Genomic DNA, 16,018 nt, shown 5'->3' on the forward strand with positions numbered 1-16,018 from the left:
AAGGAAAAAAACTGAAAAAAAAAAATAAAAGAGAGGAAGAGGAAGAAAAAAAATACTGACCATGGAGTGAAATTTTTTATACGACTATTATTTTAATATCTAAATTCTACCTTTTTATTCTCCGATCAAATTAGATGACAATAAGTATATTATTTTCAGACTTTTTAATAATAATTTTCTTTTCCTGCATCAAGAGTGTATTATTATACTCAAAGCACTAACTATTACCAATACAAAATAGTTTATTTTTTTATATCAAACATATTTTTAGTATGATCAAATTTTAACCTAAAAAAATTAATATGTTTTATATTTTTGGGATATTTTAAAGCGTTTCATATCGAGTATGATCAAATTCAACACATCAAGTTAATATATAGATCAATACAAAATTATTACAACTTGATACATAGAGTTATCCAAAAAAAATTGCTCCTTAAAGTGCCTCAAGAAGACCTACATTCCATACATACAAAGACTAATGACTAATCAATAGCTTTCAATTGCATTATGAATGCAATTGATTGAAGAGGAAGTGGATGGAATGTTTTTTATTGATGGGTTGGGGAGCAAGTAAAATATTTCTTAAATAAGCATTTTCATTCTACAAATTTTGAAATTCATCTCTATATAATTTTTTAAATTTAGATAATTTGATATCTATATGTCGTACTCTTGAGGTCAATAAATTTTATAGTTTTTAAGATTCAAGAATTCCTTGTCAAAGAGATGTACAAAAAACTATGGAACATTTTTAGTCAATTCAAATTTAGATATTAGGTTATTTTTCTTATAGTTTGTTCTATAAATAAAAACTAAGAATAATTTTCTTTTTTCTTTACACTTTTTATAGAAAAATAAAAAATATTTTTAATGCAAATACATATTTTAGCTTCTGACTTAAAAAATATAAAAATAAAAATAAATATCCATAATATTAAAAATTTAAACTTTATACAATTTCTATATAAAAATTATTGTTAACTTTACTATATATTCTTAAAATACATATTACCTAACGCTTATTATTTTTAATATGTCCCATGTTCGTGTAATCGTGTGTATCACAAAAAAAACGAAGAACAAAGATTGAGTTAAAAAATTTAGAGGCACCAATTTTCTTTTTAGTTATACGGTGGTGTCTAAAGTTTGCATCCACTAATTTATATTATGTAATTTTTTAAAGAAAGATCACAAGTCGGATAGTCCTATTTGCGTTTTTAAAAAATAAAAAAATTTTGACATTGGAGTTCAACCCTCCAATTTTTGTTTATGAAAATAAAAAAATTTAAAAATTAAAATTGGATCCAATTTGTAGCTTGTCTTTCCTTCTCAAACAAATAAGACAAGCTAACTCTAGTTTTAATAAAATTATCACACCAACTATAAACATGAATATTTACATTACTCTTCCAAAAGATACAAAGTCCTCCGAATAGCTCCCGTGATTCTACACAAAACATGTTATCAAAACATAACTTTCTCCTAATTTTATCACAACTTGATTTATTAGCTTTGGTCTCCATAAGGAACAAAATGGACGGCCTATGATATTTACAGATACTTTTCAATTCATGTATTGTCGAAGGGGCCGCCATTCCTCGACAGTTCCAGCTGACAACAATCATGGCTGATGGTGGGGCAAGTCAAGGCCCGCCTCCTCAGCCATGTCTGTTTCAGCATCATTTTTGTACTTCTTACTTGGTTGTTGCATACTAATTTCGTTAGATTCCTTCATTTCCTTTGCATAATCTCATTGATGCTCAAGTCGCTCTTCCTTTTGAGGTTCAGATGCATTCCTAGATTGTAAGCCAACTCCAAAGCCCACTTGAAATCATTCCTCTGCTGAGGCTTACCAATGCTATCCGCTTCCATTTCTTGCTGATCTTCTGCTAGTTCAACGAAATACCTCTCCCCATTTTTCATCCTCTGAATCATGGTTCTGGTACCTGCAGTGACAATTCTTTTCATTTTTGATTTTTTTCTGTAGCTCCACGGCTGATCTGCATTCTTACTTATACATTCTGTCTCCCTTACTGTTGGTTCCAGCATGTCGTTGTTACGTAGATTGTTTTGCTGAGTCCCCTTCTTGCCAAAAAGCATATTCAACTCTTCTCTGATTGTTAAACGCCTGTTATTATCATTGCCTCCTTCCTTTACCTACAGGTGTCGTGTCTCTTCCTCAATCACCATCAGCCCGGCTAGGTCGACCTCATTCTTTGTTGTTCTCATAAGAAAAGGTAGAGCCTCGATATTTTCATTGGCTTGTGCAAGGTCCAGATGCCCCGCATCATTTTTCCCGACTTCCGAATTCACTCCTCCTGCCCCTTGGAGCTTATCCTTGCCTTTCCTCATCTTGTTAATAAGGTTAGTTGGCATCTCACTCAATCCTGGATGTTTCTCTTCAGAAATAACACGCCTAGTTGACAAACTAACTGATTCATCATCGAGCTGCTCCCTTGAACCCTGGCTCTCTCTATGCACGATATTTTGTTGCTCCAGGTTGCACTAAAAAATTCTCTGAAACCCTCTTCCTGCTCTGTTACCCGTACAGCTTTCCAACATGTCACGCTCTCATCCTTACCGCCTATTAGTTCGGATCATACTCCTCTAGTTCTCAACGTTAATCCTAGAGGTAGAAGGAGTAAATATTTTAAATTTGAGGCATTTTGGGTGGACCATGCTGACTGTGACACTGTTATTAGGAGAGGATGGAGTAGTTCTGGCAACTCTGGGGCTGATCATTAGACTAATCTGAATTGAAGGACACAAAATTGTAAGAAGGAATTGGTCAAATGGAGTAGAGTCAGTTTTAAGAGGGCAGATGTTGAAATAGGAAATTTAAAGATTCGCCTCAAACAATTGCAGGAAGCTGATTATACAGAGACTCATCAAGAGGATATTAACAGACTTAAATTAGAAATCACCATATTATAGAGACAAGAGGAGAAATATTGGGGTCAGAGATCGAGGGTAAAGTGGTTGAAATTTGGGGACAAGAATACATCATTCTTTCATGCCTCTACCATCCAAAGAAGAGATAGAAATAGGATAGAGAGATTAAAGGACCTTACAGGAAATTGGGTATGTGGGGAAAGGGATATTCTCAACCTAGCAGCAGGTCACTTTCAGAATTTTTTTAAGGCATCAGAGCATTTAGATATGACTGCTTGCATTCGCCATATCCCTGTTAGAGTGACTAAGGATATGAATGAGGAGCTCATGGATGAGGTTACAAATCAGGAAATCAAATAGGCTACTTTCAGTCTGGAAAGTCTTAAGGCACCAGGACCAGACGGTTTAAATGGTCTCTTCTATCAAAAGTACTGGACAATTGTTGGTAAAGAGGTTTGTGATGTTGTTAAGAGTTTTTTTCACGATGGAAATTTACCAAGCAGTGTTGGGAAAACCTTTATAGTTTTGGTTCCTAAGACTAATCACCCAGAAACCCTTAATGAGCTTAGGCCGATTAGCTGCTGCAACTTTATTTATAAGATTATTTCTAGAGTGTTGGTTATTAGGTTTAGGAAAATAATTGATAAGATCATATCCCTCATCCAAAGTGCTTTTGTGGGAGGACGTCTGATTCAAGATAACTTGGTTATAGTGCAGAAAATGTTCCATGATTTGAATAGAAAAGGGAAGTATGCCACCAGGAACTTAGCCATTAAGATTGATATGAATAAAGCTTATGATAGGATGGAGTGGTCATTCTTAGAAGCAACTTTAAGGGCCTTTGGGTTTAACCCGCATTGGATAAAGATGTTGATGAAGTGTGTGAGCCAAGTAATTTATAAGATTAAGATTAATGGAATTTTGTCGACGACCATTGAGCCACAAAGGGGTCTTAGGCAGGGGGATCCCCTATCGTCGTACCTGTTTATCATAGCGACTGAGGTTCTCACCATTCTTATGGATAAGGGTAAAGAAGAGGGCAGAATTTTGGGAGTTAGAATCATCCTTACTGCACCAGCTATTTCACACATTTTTTTTGCTGATGACTGTATAATTTTCTCAAAAGATAGTGATGAGAAAATCTATCAGCTCATTACCATTTTGAACATGTACACTGAAGCCTCAGGGAAGAGAATCAACTTGGATAAATCTGGGATCACGTTTGGAAACCTGATTTCAATTAGAAATAGAGTTGAGATAGAAGAGATTTTGGGTTTGTCAGCTTGGGATAAACCAGGTAAGTATCTTGGGCTTCCGGCTCACTGGGGAAGATCAAAGAATAGTGCTCTCAGTTGGATTGAGGACAAAGTGGTGGATAAGCTAGGGAGTTGGAAGCAAAAACTCCTTAATCAATCTGGAAAAGAGGTCCTCATCAAATCAATAGTTCAAGCGTTAGCTTCCTATACTATGAATGTGGTTCTTTTTCCTAAAGATTTTTGTGAACGTGTTAGTAAGAAAATTGCCAAATTTTGGTGGGCGTCTTCAGGAAAGGAAAGAGGTATTCATTGGAAGAGTTGGGATAAGATATGTGCCAGTAAAAAGGATGGAGGTATTGGGTTCAAGGATTTATATAGTCAGAATATAGCACATTTGGCAAAACAAGCATGGAGAATTTCGGAAAATCCTAATACAATCTGGGTTCAGGTACTAAAAGCTATTTACTTTCCAAATAATGATTTTAAAGATGCTAAGGTAGGAAGGGCAGCGTCATGGATGTGGAAAAGTATTGTTCATGGCAGAGATTTTCTTCTGAGAAATGGAAGATGGTTGATAGGGAATAGAGAGCGAGTAAGAATTTTGGAAGATAAGTGGGTAATGAATATGGATAAGGAACTTGTCGATAGAAACCTTAATGTTAAGTTTGTGAAGGATATGATTCTTGAAGGAGAGGGGTGGAATATGAATAAGTAAAATATGCATTTTGATGAAGCTTCGGTTGATAAAATCATTAGAACCCCAGTAAGTATTTTTGGAATGGAGGATAGGTTCAGCTGGCCTTTCAGATCGGATGGCAATTACACTATCAAGACGGGATATCATATTGCTAGGAATGAAAGGAGCTTCGGTAATAATAACCCATCTACCAGTGAAGACCTAAAATACTTATGGCGGGAAATTTGGAAATTAAGAGTTCCTCAGAAAATCAGAACCTTTTTATGGCGGGCTTCACATAACATACTACCTGTTTTTGAAAATCTTTTTATTAAAAGAATAACTAACACCCCTATTTGTCCTATTTGTTTGCAGGAACCAGAGTCCACTGAGCATGCATTGCTGCTATGTCCCTGGACAAGGGCAGCTTGGTTTGGGGCTCAAATTCAATGCTGTCCTACGACCCTAACAGTTTCTTCTTTTGGGAAGTGGATGATGGATCTTCTAGGAAATATAAGGCTGAATGTAGGGGATAATTACGATCTTTACAGCAGTAAGCTTGGTTTTCTAGTTTGGGAGATCTGGAAAGCGAGAAATCTAGCAGTATATCAGAAGACCAATCCTAATCCTATAATGGTGATTCGCAAGGCTAAACTAATGGAATTGGAATTTATGGAAATGACAGAGGTACCAGCAAAGGTTTCAACTAATGTAACAACAACAGGCAGCAGGGTTACCTGGAGACCACCACTGGAAGGTTGGATTAAATGCAACGTTGATGCAGCATTTGTTGAAGCACAATCTTTGGGAGCTATGGCAGCGGTGTTCAGAGACCGCAACGGAACCCTTCTCTCAGGAATTAACTCCTCCATAGTCGCCACTTCGCCATTAGCTATGGAGGCATTAGCGGTTAAGGCAGCTTTAATTATTTCACAGAATTTTCAAATAGAGAAAGTTATCATAGAATCTGATAATCAGATACTCATCCAGGCACTAAAGTCACATGCATCAATTGCAGAAATTCAAGTTATACTACAGGACATATTACACTTAGCAAGAGGGATTCCAAGTTACGGTTTTACCTGGGTACCCAGAGAAGCAAACTCATTAGCCCATGAAGTGGCAAAACTCACAGGTCAGGGATCTCTCCACCAGAATTGGATCACATATAACCCATTGTCCATCAAGAACATTCTTCGAAAGGATAATTCTTGACTGACGGCAGGAGCTATTTGGGAGTTCTAGAGCTCTATTTAGGTTGTTGTGGCGGACAATCCCTCGCTCCAGGTGACAGTGCAGAAAGCACAGGCAAAGTTTGGAGATGACGCAAATGGGGCAACAAAGGTTGCTGCATGCCGTCGAAGTTACAAAGGCTAGATCTTTGTCTCGGATTTATGGGTTTCATGTGGGTTGTTGGTAGTTCGGCAGGGTTGTGTCGGATGCATGTGTGGACGACTACTCTAAAGGGTAAGAGTGCAAACCGGAAGATGGAGCGTGGCAGTTGGAGTCTCATCGCAGTCAAAGAGACAGTGACTCTACCTCTCGTTGGCTGTTGCTGCTGGATGACGGGGAGCCGCGATGACATCCTGGAGCTAATGTTGATTTAGCGGAAGCAAATCAGAAGCTCAAATTGGCCACGAAGTAGGGACAATACAAATTTTCCAATACACAAGAGTGCGGTTATAATGAATACCACAATTGCTGCAAATGGATCCACAATAATATCTATTCCAGGAATATGCTACCGTGATAAAAAGATGGGCAACTTATTGCAGTAGTACAAGGCACAATTACTTCAATCAATGTATGATATGGAGGAACCGGAATGAAAGCTTCATTGGGCAGCTAAGGAGGAACGGCGCACAAGGGAAACTGATTGGGAATGATCTCCGGGTCGGGTGGGTCATGGGTGGTTTGTCTGCTTGTTGTGCTTTGGGCCCTTTGTGGGCCTAACACCGTCTAAAAAAAGGACAGATTTAATTAATATCAATTAAAAAAAATCCAAGTTTTCAATAATTGGTCTCTACATGACTACACACATGTTTAATCTATATAAAGCTCTACAATTAAACAAAATACTTAACCAAGTCTAACCAATTATTATAATCATTTTTCATATTATGCGCTTCCTCACGTTCCTCCTCCTTCTTCTTCGCATTCTTCCTCCTCCCACTGATGTTGCTACTTTTTCTTCTTCTTTTCTACCTCCTTTTCTTTTCTCATCTTTCTCTTTTGTTATCATCATCGTCAACACCACCACCACCACCACACCACTACCTCCATCTCATCTTTCTCCTCCTCCTCTTCCTCCTCCTCCTCCTCCTCCTCCTCTTTCTTTTCTCATTCGAATTTCTTCGATCTCCTCCTTCCTTTTCGTCCTCCTCCTCCTCCATCATCATTATTGTCATCATCGTTATTGTTATTGTCATTATCATCGTCTTCTTCTTATAAGTATAACAATTCAAATCTAGAATGCACTGAAATTCCTTAATGATGATGACATACAAACAAACTCAATTCAAACCAGAAGTGCACCTTATTTAAATCTAGAATGCACCAGAACTACTTAATGATGACAACACAAAAACAAACTCAGTTCTGTTAAAGTATAATTAGGATCAATTAGATCAATTAGTATCAATTATAATTATTTAGCATATCTGTATATTTATTGTAGGATATTACGTACGCTTTTATTACTTTGATTCTTTTAGTATCTATATATACCCTTGTATATTATATCATTCTTGACACACTGAATAATAGACAACACTTTCTTTATATTACTCTCTTGTTTCTAATATGGTATCAAGAGCATAGGTTTTTTTCTCCATGGAAATTAGTTCATAGCTCTTTGTTTTTCTTCTTCCAACATTGTTCTTTCTCTTTGTTTTTTGATCCTTTCCTGACGCTTTGCTTCGTCACCAATCATACCATCATCTTCGTCTTGTCGTTACGAGTTCAACAAGTCTATATTTGTCGTCAGAAACTGCCGGACGCGCCGCCTAAAGGTCGTTGTCCGCTTCTCTGTTTTCCTACCTCCAAGCTTCTAGCGCCATTGGATCCACGCCCGGGATCAACGGCTCCATAGCGTCACATGTGTCAAGGAATGGTGCCTCCCACTGATCGTGTTCAACCTGCGGCTCTCCCCGGCCTGACCCGTTCGTTTGACCCGCGTACATGCCAACGCTGACGTGTCTTCTCTCTCCGCTTAGACGTCGCTATGTGTCATCCATCTACTGACGTTGCAACACTTCTACTCAGGATATTGATTTACAATTTGGGTGTTTTGAAACTGCTAAAGAGGTATGGGATTATTTGGCAAAAGGTTACACTATTTCTGACCTCTCTCATCAATACCAACTGCTAAAGGAGCTTCATAGCCTTAAGCAAGAATGTGGACAAATAATTTTTTTTTCTTGCTCATATGAAAATTATTTGGTATCAATTAACCTCCTGTGAGCCTTTTATTAAAGATACAAATGATGATAAGGCATATGAAGATTATCGCAATTGAACATGTCTCATACAATTCCTCATGGCTCTTACTAATGACTATGAGCCGGTTAGAGATTTTCTTTTCCATCAAAATCCCTTGTTTAGTCTTGAAGATGTGGTTCCCTGTCTTAAGTCTGAAGAAACACACTTAGCGTTGACTTGCTCTAACGGTGAGATTGTCTTTGCAAACACAAATAAAAATGGTAAATTTTGTCGAAACTGTAATCATTCTGGACACTTATTCTCAGACTATCCTTCTATTGAATGTCAAAAATGCAAACAAAAAGGTCACATTAGTTTCAATTGTCCAAAATTGTTCTACCATTATTGTAAGCTCTTGAGACACTTGATTATAAACTATCCTACTCATCCACAACGTCTAGATCAGAACAAGTATCATTCTCGTCCTAACTTCTCCAAAAATGTGCCTGCTTCTACTACTGCTGCTAATGAATCTACCAACCCTACTTTTTTCAACCCGTCTTTTGTCTCGCTATCCAATATTGAATTTCTTATTAAGCAACTTCTCTCATTTTCTGGTAATACTCCTACTGCTCTTTCCACTCCGCCAGGTAATTATAAATGGTACTTTGATTCTAGTTGCTTTAATCACATATCTCCTTTGCGTCATCTTTTCTCGTCTTTGTCTACCACTATAACTGCACCTTCTGTCAACACTACTGATGGTTCCTTCCTACATGCGACAGGGTTTCATTTCATAGTCTAACCTTAATCTTCTCGATACTTATTTCATTCCCAAATTAAACTTTAATGTTATCTCTGTTGGTCAACTTGTTGATCTTGGTTTTGATGTCAACGTTTTCTATAGCTAGTTGTCGTGTGCAGGATTGTCAGATGGGACCAATCATCAGGACTTGACGTAAAGCCGGATGATTATTTGAGCTCGAGATTCTTCATGTTCCTTCTACGTCAAATCTCTGTATTGTTTCTCCTCCATCTACACTTCACTTTTGGCATCGCCGTCTTGCCCATAGTTCCTTAGGAAAATTGCATCCTCTTATGTCTAAGGGCATTTTAGGTCAAGTTAATAATAAGTCTTTTGATTGCATTTTTTGTTAAGCAGCAAAACAACCAATTTTATCTTTTCGCAATGATTCATCTCTTGCTTGTTCTCCTTTTGTTCTTATTCACTCTGATGTTTGGGGCCCTGCTCCGACAGCTTCTATGGGAGGGACTCGATACTTTATCATATTTATTGATGATTATTCACGTTTTAATTGGGTTTATTTGATGATTAATCGTCATGAGCTGCCTCAGATTTATATTAACTTTGCCACTATGATTAAAACTTAATTTTCTAAGGTCATTAAAGTTTTCTGACGCGATAATGCTATGGAATATCGTCACTCCAAACTTTTAAAATTTCTCATTGAACAGAGTACTTTGTCTAAGTTTTCTTGCCCTAGTACCTCTCAACAAAATGGAAGAGTTGAACGCAAATACCGTCACATTCTTGACTCTGTTCGTGCCATACTTATTCCTTCTTTGTATCCTGAGCATACTTGGGGTGAAGCTGTTCTCACTGTTGTCCATGTTATCAATGGACTTCTTTCTTCTGGCCTTGCTAACACTACTCCCTTTGAGCATCTTGATCATACTCCTTCAGATTACAGCTCTCTTCGTATTTTTGGTTGTGTCTGTTTTGTCCTTCCTTAGCCTCATGAACATAATAAACATGAACCTTGGGCTCGCATATTTGTTTCCTTGGTTATGGCAATAAACACAAGGGTTATCGTTGTTGGGATCCTATCTCTCGACGTATTTGTATATCTCGTCATATTGTATTCTAGGATGCAATTCATCTTTAACCCTTCAAGCGTACTCAGATGCTGATTGGGATGGTGATCCCATTATCGTCATTCTATCACTAGTTATTGTTTGTTTCTCGGTGACTCTCTCATTTCTTGGCGAGCCAAAAAGCAAACGTTCACTGCTTGATCAAGCGCCAAAGCTAAATACCATGCTCTCATTGACTTCTTGAAGACTTGGGTGCCCCTCAGTCGTCGCCAACTAATGTTTATTGTGACAACCACAGTGCTACTCAGATTGCCTATAATGATATTTTTCATGAATGCACCAAACATATTGAGATTGATTGTCACTTTGTCTGACAACGTCTCCTTATTGATGTTGTTCGTCTCATAGCTGTTGGGACTCTGGATCAGACTGCTGATATTTTCACGAAGCCTCATCATCCTACTCGTTTTCGGACTCTAGTGTCCAAACTTAAGATGGTATCATTAGCTCCTACTTGAGTTTGAGGAGTGATATTAGTGTATAATTAGGATCAATTAGATCAATTTACAATTATTTACCATATTTGTATATTTATTGTAGGATATTATGCTTTTGTTGCTTTGATTCTTTTAGAATCTATATATACCCTTGTCTATTGTAGCATTCTTAACACATTGAATAATAGACAACACTTCTTTTAGATTTCTCTCTTGTTTCTAACAAGTTCAAAACAAGTTCAGACCAAAAGTGCACCTTATTTAAATTCACAATGCACTGAAATTAAATTCAAAATGTAATGAAATTACTTAATGATGATGATACACAAACAAACTCGGTTCAAAACAAGCATAGACCAATTGCACCTTATTTAAATCCAAAATGCACCAAAATTACTTAATGATGATGAGGCACAAACAAACTCAATTCAAAATAAGCACGGGCTAAAAGTGTACCTTATTTAAATCTAGAATGCACCAAAATTACTTAATGATAACTCAAAACAACTCCTCTTCCTCCTCCTCCTCCTCCTCTTCCTCCTCCTTCTTCTTCTTCATCTTCTTCTTCTTTTCTTGTTCATCTTCTCCTTCTTGTTTTATCTTCTCATGATTCTTCTTGTTTTACTCTCTTAACAAGAATAAAAACAAGAAAAACTCAGACAAAGAAGAAGAAGAAACACATAATGCGGCAAAATCACTATAAAGAGGAGGGGAAAAAGAAAAAAATGCAGCAACAAGAACAGCAATAAAAAAATGATGATGAGGAGAAAACAAGCGAAGAAGAAAAAGGAACGCGGAGAAGAAGGAGGAGGAACGCAAAGAAGAAAGAGAAAGAACGCGAATAAGAAGGAAAAAAAGAATGAGGAGGAGGAGGAGGAGGAACACAGGAATGTTTACATTAGTGGGATAGTTGAAGCGTGTATTTACACTCTCACTAATGAAATTGATTTTTTTTTTCTTAGACCAACTTGATTGGACTTGGTTGGTAAAAAAATTTGGATGTGTAGCAAGATTGATAAATAAATACTCAATTCTGCTAGGTAGACAATGGAGGATGTGAACAATGTGGACAACGGACTGCATTTCAGGCCCACTAAACATCCAATTTTACTTTCACCCTTCACCCTTTCTTGTACCTAATTTCATCCCCTTCTAACCTAAACGCTTTTTTCACGACAACTATCCCATCACCCCTGCCCTAGCCCGCAGCCACTGTCTCCGGCAACGAAGCTCCCCAGCGCCGCCCTCGCCCGCCGTCACTAACCCTGTGGGGAGAATCTTTGTTCCGTCATCACCCTGATACTGCACCACTGCCCCCTTGTCAATGACGGGTCATTGCATTTCATCCTCAACCACCGCGTGTCGCTGCTCTTCCCATTTTGAAGCACATGAAGTGACGTCGCTACCTTGCAAAGACAGAGGCCTTGTTCTGCCGCTGCTCCGACGCGACACCTCTCCCCTTGTCTCCACGCTGAGGCGTAGTGCCCTCTCCTCTTCCATCGACTGCCGATTGTCTTCATTCATCCATTGGTCCACAAGTGGTTAGTACTGGATGTTGCTTTTTCTTTTAAATAATTTTAGATGCTTGAATATTTTGTTTTTACAGATTTAGTCAATGACACTGTTTTTGATTGGCTTGGTTTTTCTCTCTTTTTTTTTTTTTATGTTACTAGATGTTTCACAATTTAGTTTGGGATTTTTGAAAATAAAAAATAGTCATAACTCAGCATAATGTTGCTTCAATTGAAATTAGGTGTGAATCTAGGGTTCAGTACTAAGTGCAGTGGTTATTTTCATTCAAAAAGTGGATGATTAATTTAGTTATACCATTTGTCTTTTGCTCGATGTACTGGATTCTGCATGCACATGCTCCACAAATTTCTTTTGCTATGTGGTTTGGAATAGATTTAGTTTAATTTTACTTGAATTCAAGTTGGATTTGAGTTAAGCCGTTTAAACATGGTGCACGGGTGGTATTTTGGTCAATTTGTTAGTTATTACTGAAGAACTAAGGACGATGTTCATTTTACCATGTATGTAGATAGTCCTTTCATATGAGAAGTAGATCTTTATTTGGTTTATACCATTACTCTGTTACTTGATTTGCTGAATTCTGCATGCACATGCTATGCAGATTTTTTTTTTATGTGGTTTGGATTTGATTTAGTTTAATTTTGCTTGAATTGAAATTGGGTTTGAGTTAAGCCATTTAAACATGGTGCATGGGTAGTATTTTTGTCAATTTGTTAGTTGTTACTAAAGAACTAAGACAGACATTCATTTGACTATGTATGCAGATGGTTCTTTCATATGAGAAGTGAATGTTTATTTGGTATATACCATTGCTTTGTTACTTGATTTGCTGAATTCTGCATGCAGATGCACTACATGTTTCTTTTCTTGTGTGGTTTGGATTTGATTTAGTTTAATTTTGCTTGAATTGAAACTGGATTTGAGTTAAGCCATTTAAATAGGTGCACGGGTTGTATTTTAGTCAATTTTTTAGTTGTTACTGAATAACTAAGGGGATGTTCATTTTACTATGTATGCATACGGTTCTTTCATATGAAAATTGGATGTTTATTTGGTTTATACCATTGATCTGTTACTTAATTTGCTGGATTCTACATATACATGTTCTGCAGGTTTCTTTTGTTATGTAGTTTCGATTTGATTTAGTTTAATTTTGCTTGAATTGAAATTGGGTTTGAGTTAAGCCATTTAAACATGGTGCACAGGTGGTATTTTGGTCAATTTGTTAGTTATTACTGAAGAACTAAGGAGGATGTTCATTTTACTATGTATGCGGATGTTCTTTCATATGAAAATTGGATGTTTGTTTGGTTTATTTGGTTTATACCATTTCTAATTGAAATGTATGGTTGTTTTATTACTCGTTGGATGTTTTATTTCAAATTATACTGTAAGTTCCGCTTGTGTGGAATCTAACCTATTGCTGGTTCTTAATAGAGTATAAATCTGCCTGAGTTGTGTTGCTGAAAAATCAAGCCAGATGGAAAAAAGAATAATACGCAGTTAATGAGCTTCTACTTCAACATGATTAATCTTGTCAACCAAATTCCGGGACCATTACAAAGCTTATATTCTTTTGGGTCAAGTTTGATAAGAAGCAAGCTCACTCATATGAAATTAAGGCTGGTGTGATAATAGATAGATGCATATTTCAAAGTTTGTTGGATGAAATTGTTCAAGAGCTAGTTGTAGGTTACAAACACCAGCATGGTTCATCATACATGCAATATCTCTCTCCTTATCAGTAATAGCCATTGCTAGGAATCAAGATGTATTTTTGTACAGCAGCCACTTGTAATTTCATGGATTATTAATAGACAAATAAATATCAAATACAAATGCTTCTTTCTTTGTGTGATTCATAACTAACTAATTGATAAGATTAATGACAATAAGATCAAAGTCTCTTTTCATTTAAACATTTTCATCTATTCTAATCTTTACAAGTTTTTTTTTATAGAAAAAAGTCATTTTCAATGTTAGATCATGATTTTTTGTGTAACAAGGAGTGATGAGCGGATATTTTATACGCTTTTTGGTATCATTTTCATATAGTTTTTAGCATGTTTTGTCTGAGTTTTATTAAGTTTTCATAAGTTTTAGTGAAATTTTCACATTTTTGGATTCTACTTTGAGTTTGTGTGTTTTTGTGCAATTTCAGATATTTTCTGGCTGAAATTGAGGAGTTGGAGCAAAAGTCTAATTCAGAGGCAGAGAAAGCACTGTAGATGATGTCCGGATCTGACCTCCTTGCACTCAAAAGAGCTTTTCTAAAGCTACAGAAGTCTAAATGGAGCGTTCTCAACGACTGTGGAAAGCTGACTTCCAGAGCTTTCCAGCAATGTATAATAGTTCATACTTTGCTTCAGAGTTGAAGGCCTAAAACTGGCGTCTAACGCCAACCTCCTGCCCCAGTCCAAGTGTCCAGCGCCCAAAGGAGGAGACCAGCATCCAAACGCCCAAAGAGAATCCCCTAGCCAGTGTTCAATGTCCTAGAGGCCTCCTAACACATGGATCTCAGCAAAAACTCAGCCCAAACACTCATCAAGTGGGCCCTAGAAGTAGATTTTAGCACTAAAAGATTGTTTTACCCTTTCTTATGTAATCCTTAGTCATTAGCCTAGTATTTAAAGAACTTTTACACGATCTTCAAAGGGAGATCTGCCATATTTCATTTTTCATATTATATTCTCTATCAGTATGAGTTTCTAAACCTCCTAGGTTGAGGGAAGGAGGCTTGCTGAGTTTTATGGATTAATAAAAGTATTACTATTTCTCTTCAATTCGTGTTTGATTCAATTCTAAGATGTATCTTCGTTCTTCAACTTGATGAATGGGATGACCCGTGACAATCATCTTCGTTCTTCATACTAAGACCACGTGCCTGACAACCACCCGTGTTCTTCTTGGGTTCGTGTGAATACGTAACTGGAAAGCATTGAACCACCAGCTTGATTATACATATCTTAGATGACTAATCCACGACTTCGTTGGGGACTTCTCGAGACACCAGTTCAGCCGAGGTATGGGGAGATTAGGGTCTCTGTGGTAGAGGCTAGAACCCAAAGGCGCAGCATTCTCTGATCCGGAAGATCCGACCTTGTCTGTGGCGTTTTGAGTAGGATCATTAAGGAGAATGGACTGCAGGAGCTTTACCCTCAATCAGAATATATCCACACTAACCCTGGGATTCAGATCTGGAGGAGGTTGGCGACCGCGACCGTACGTCGTTGATCACATACAGCCTGCCATAGAAAAAATCATTCACAATTGAAGAGGACAGTAAGACTAGAGTTAATCCAGAAGGACAAAGCATCTCCAAGCCTTAACCATCTTCTTATCATTATAAACAGGTCAACCTAGTTTAGATCTCCTTATTTTCTTTTATGCAATTAATCAAACCACCTACCTTTCTATATTCCTGACTAAGATCTACAAGATAATCATAGCTTGCTTCAAACCACAATCCTCGTAAGATCGACCCTGACTCGCTTAGGTATTACTTGGACGACCCAGTGCACTTGCTGGTACAGTTGTACGAAGTGTGGGGATTCGTGCACCAAAGAGCCACAAACTCAAAATTTTGACCCGTATATTTATTCAAAAGTGAATAAGTCAGAACAATATTTCTTAATAATTTACAACGTATTCAGATTATGTAAAAGAAATAAATTACTACCATTTGAATGTGAAATAACAAGTTTGATTCTAAACATGCGATATTTTAAAGAACAAGATAACAAAGGTAATCAAAGATAAATTTAAATAGGATAACAATTACCAAAATAACTGCATTGATTTCTTCTTAAATTACTTTAAAATTTTGAGTCTTGTAAATAGAAAAAATTAAAAACATAGAGGATTCCGCCGATGATGCGTCCAAGTGGGTACCAGCTCTCCGAGTC

The sequence above is a fragment of the Arachis hypogaea genome, chromosome 11 (genome assembly GCF_003086295.3).
Source record: "Arachis hypogaea cultivar Tifrunner chromosome 11, arahy.Tifrunner.gnm2.J5K5, whole genome shotgun sequence".
Classification (NCBI taxonomy): domain Eukaryota; kingdom Viridiplantae; phylum Streptophyta; class Magnoliopsida; order Fabales; family Fabaceae; genus Arachis; species Arachis hypogaea.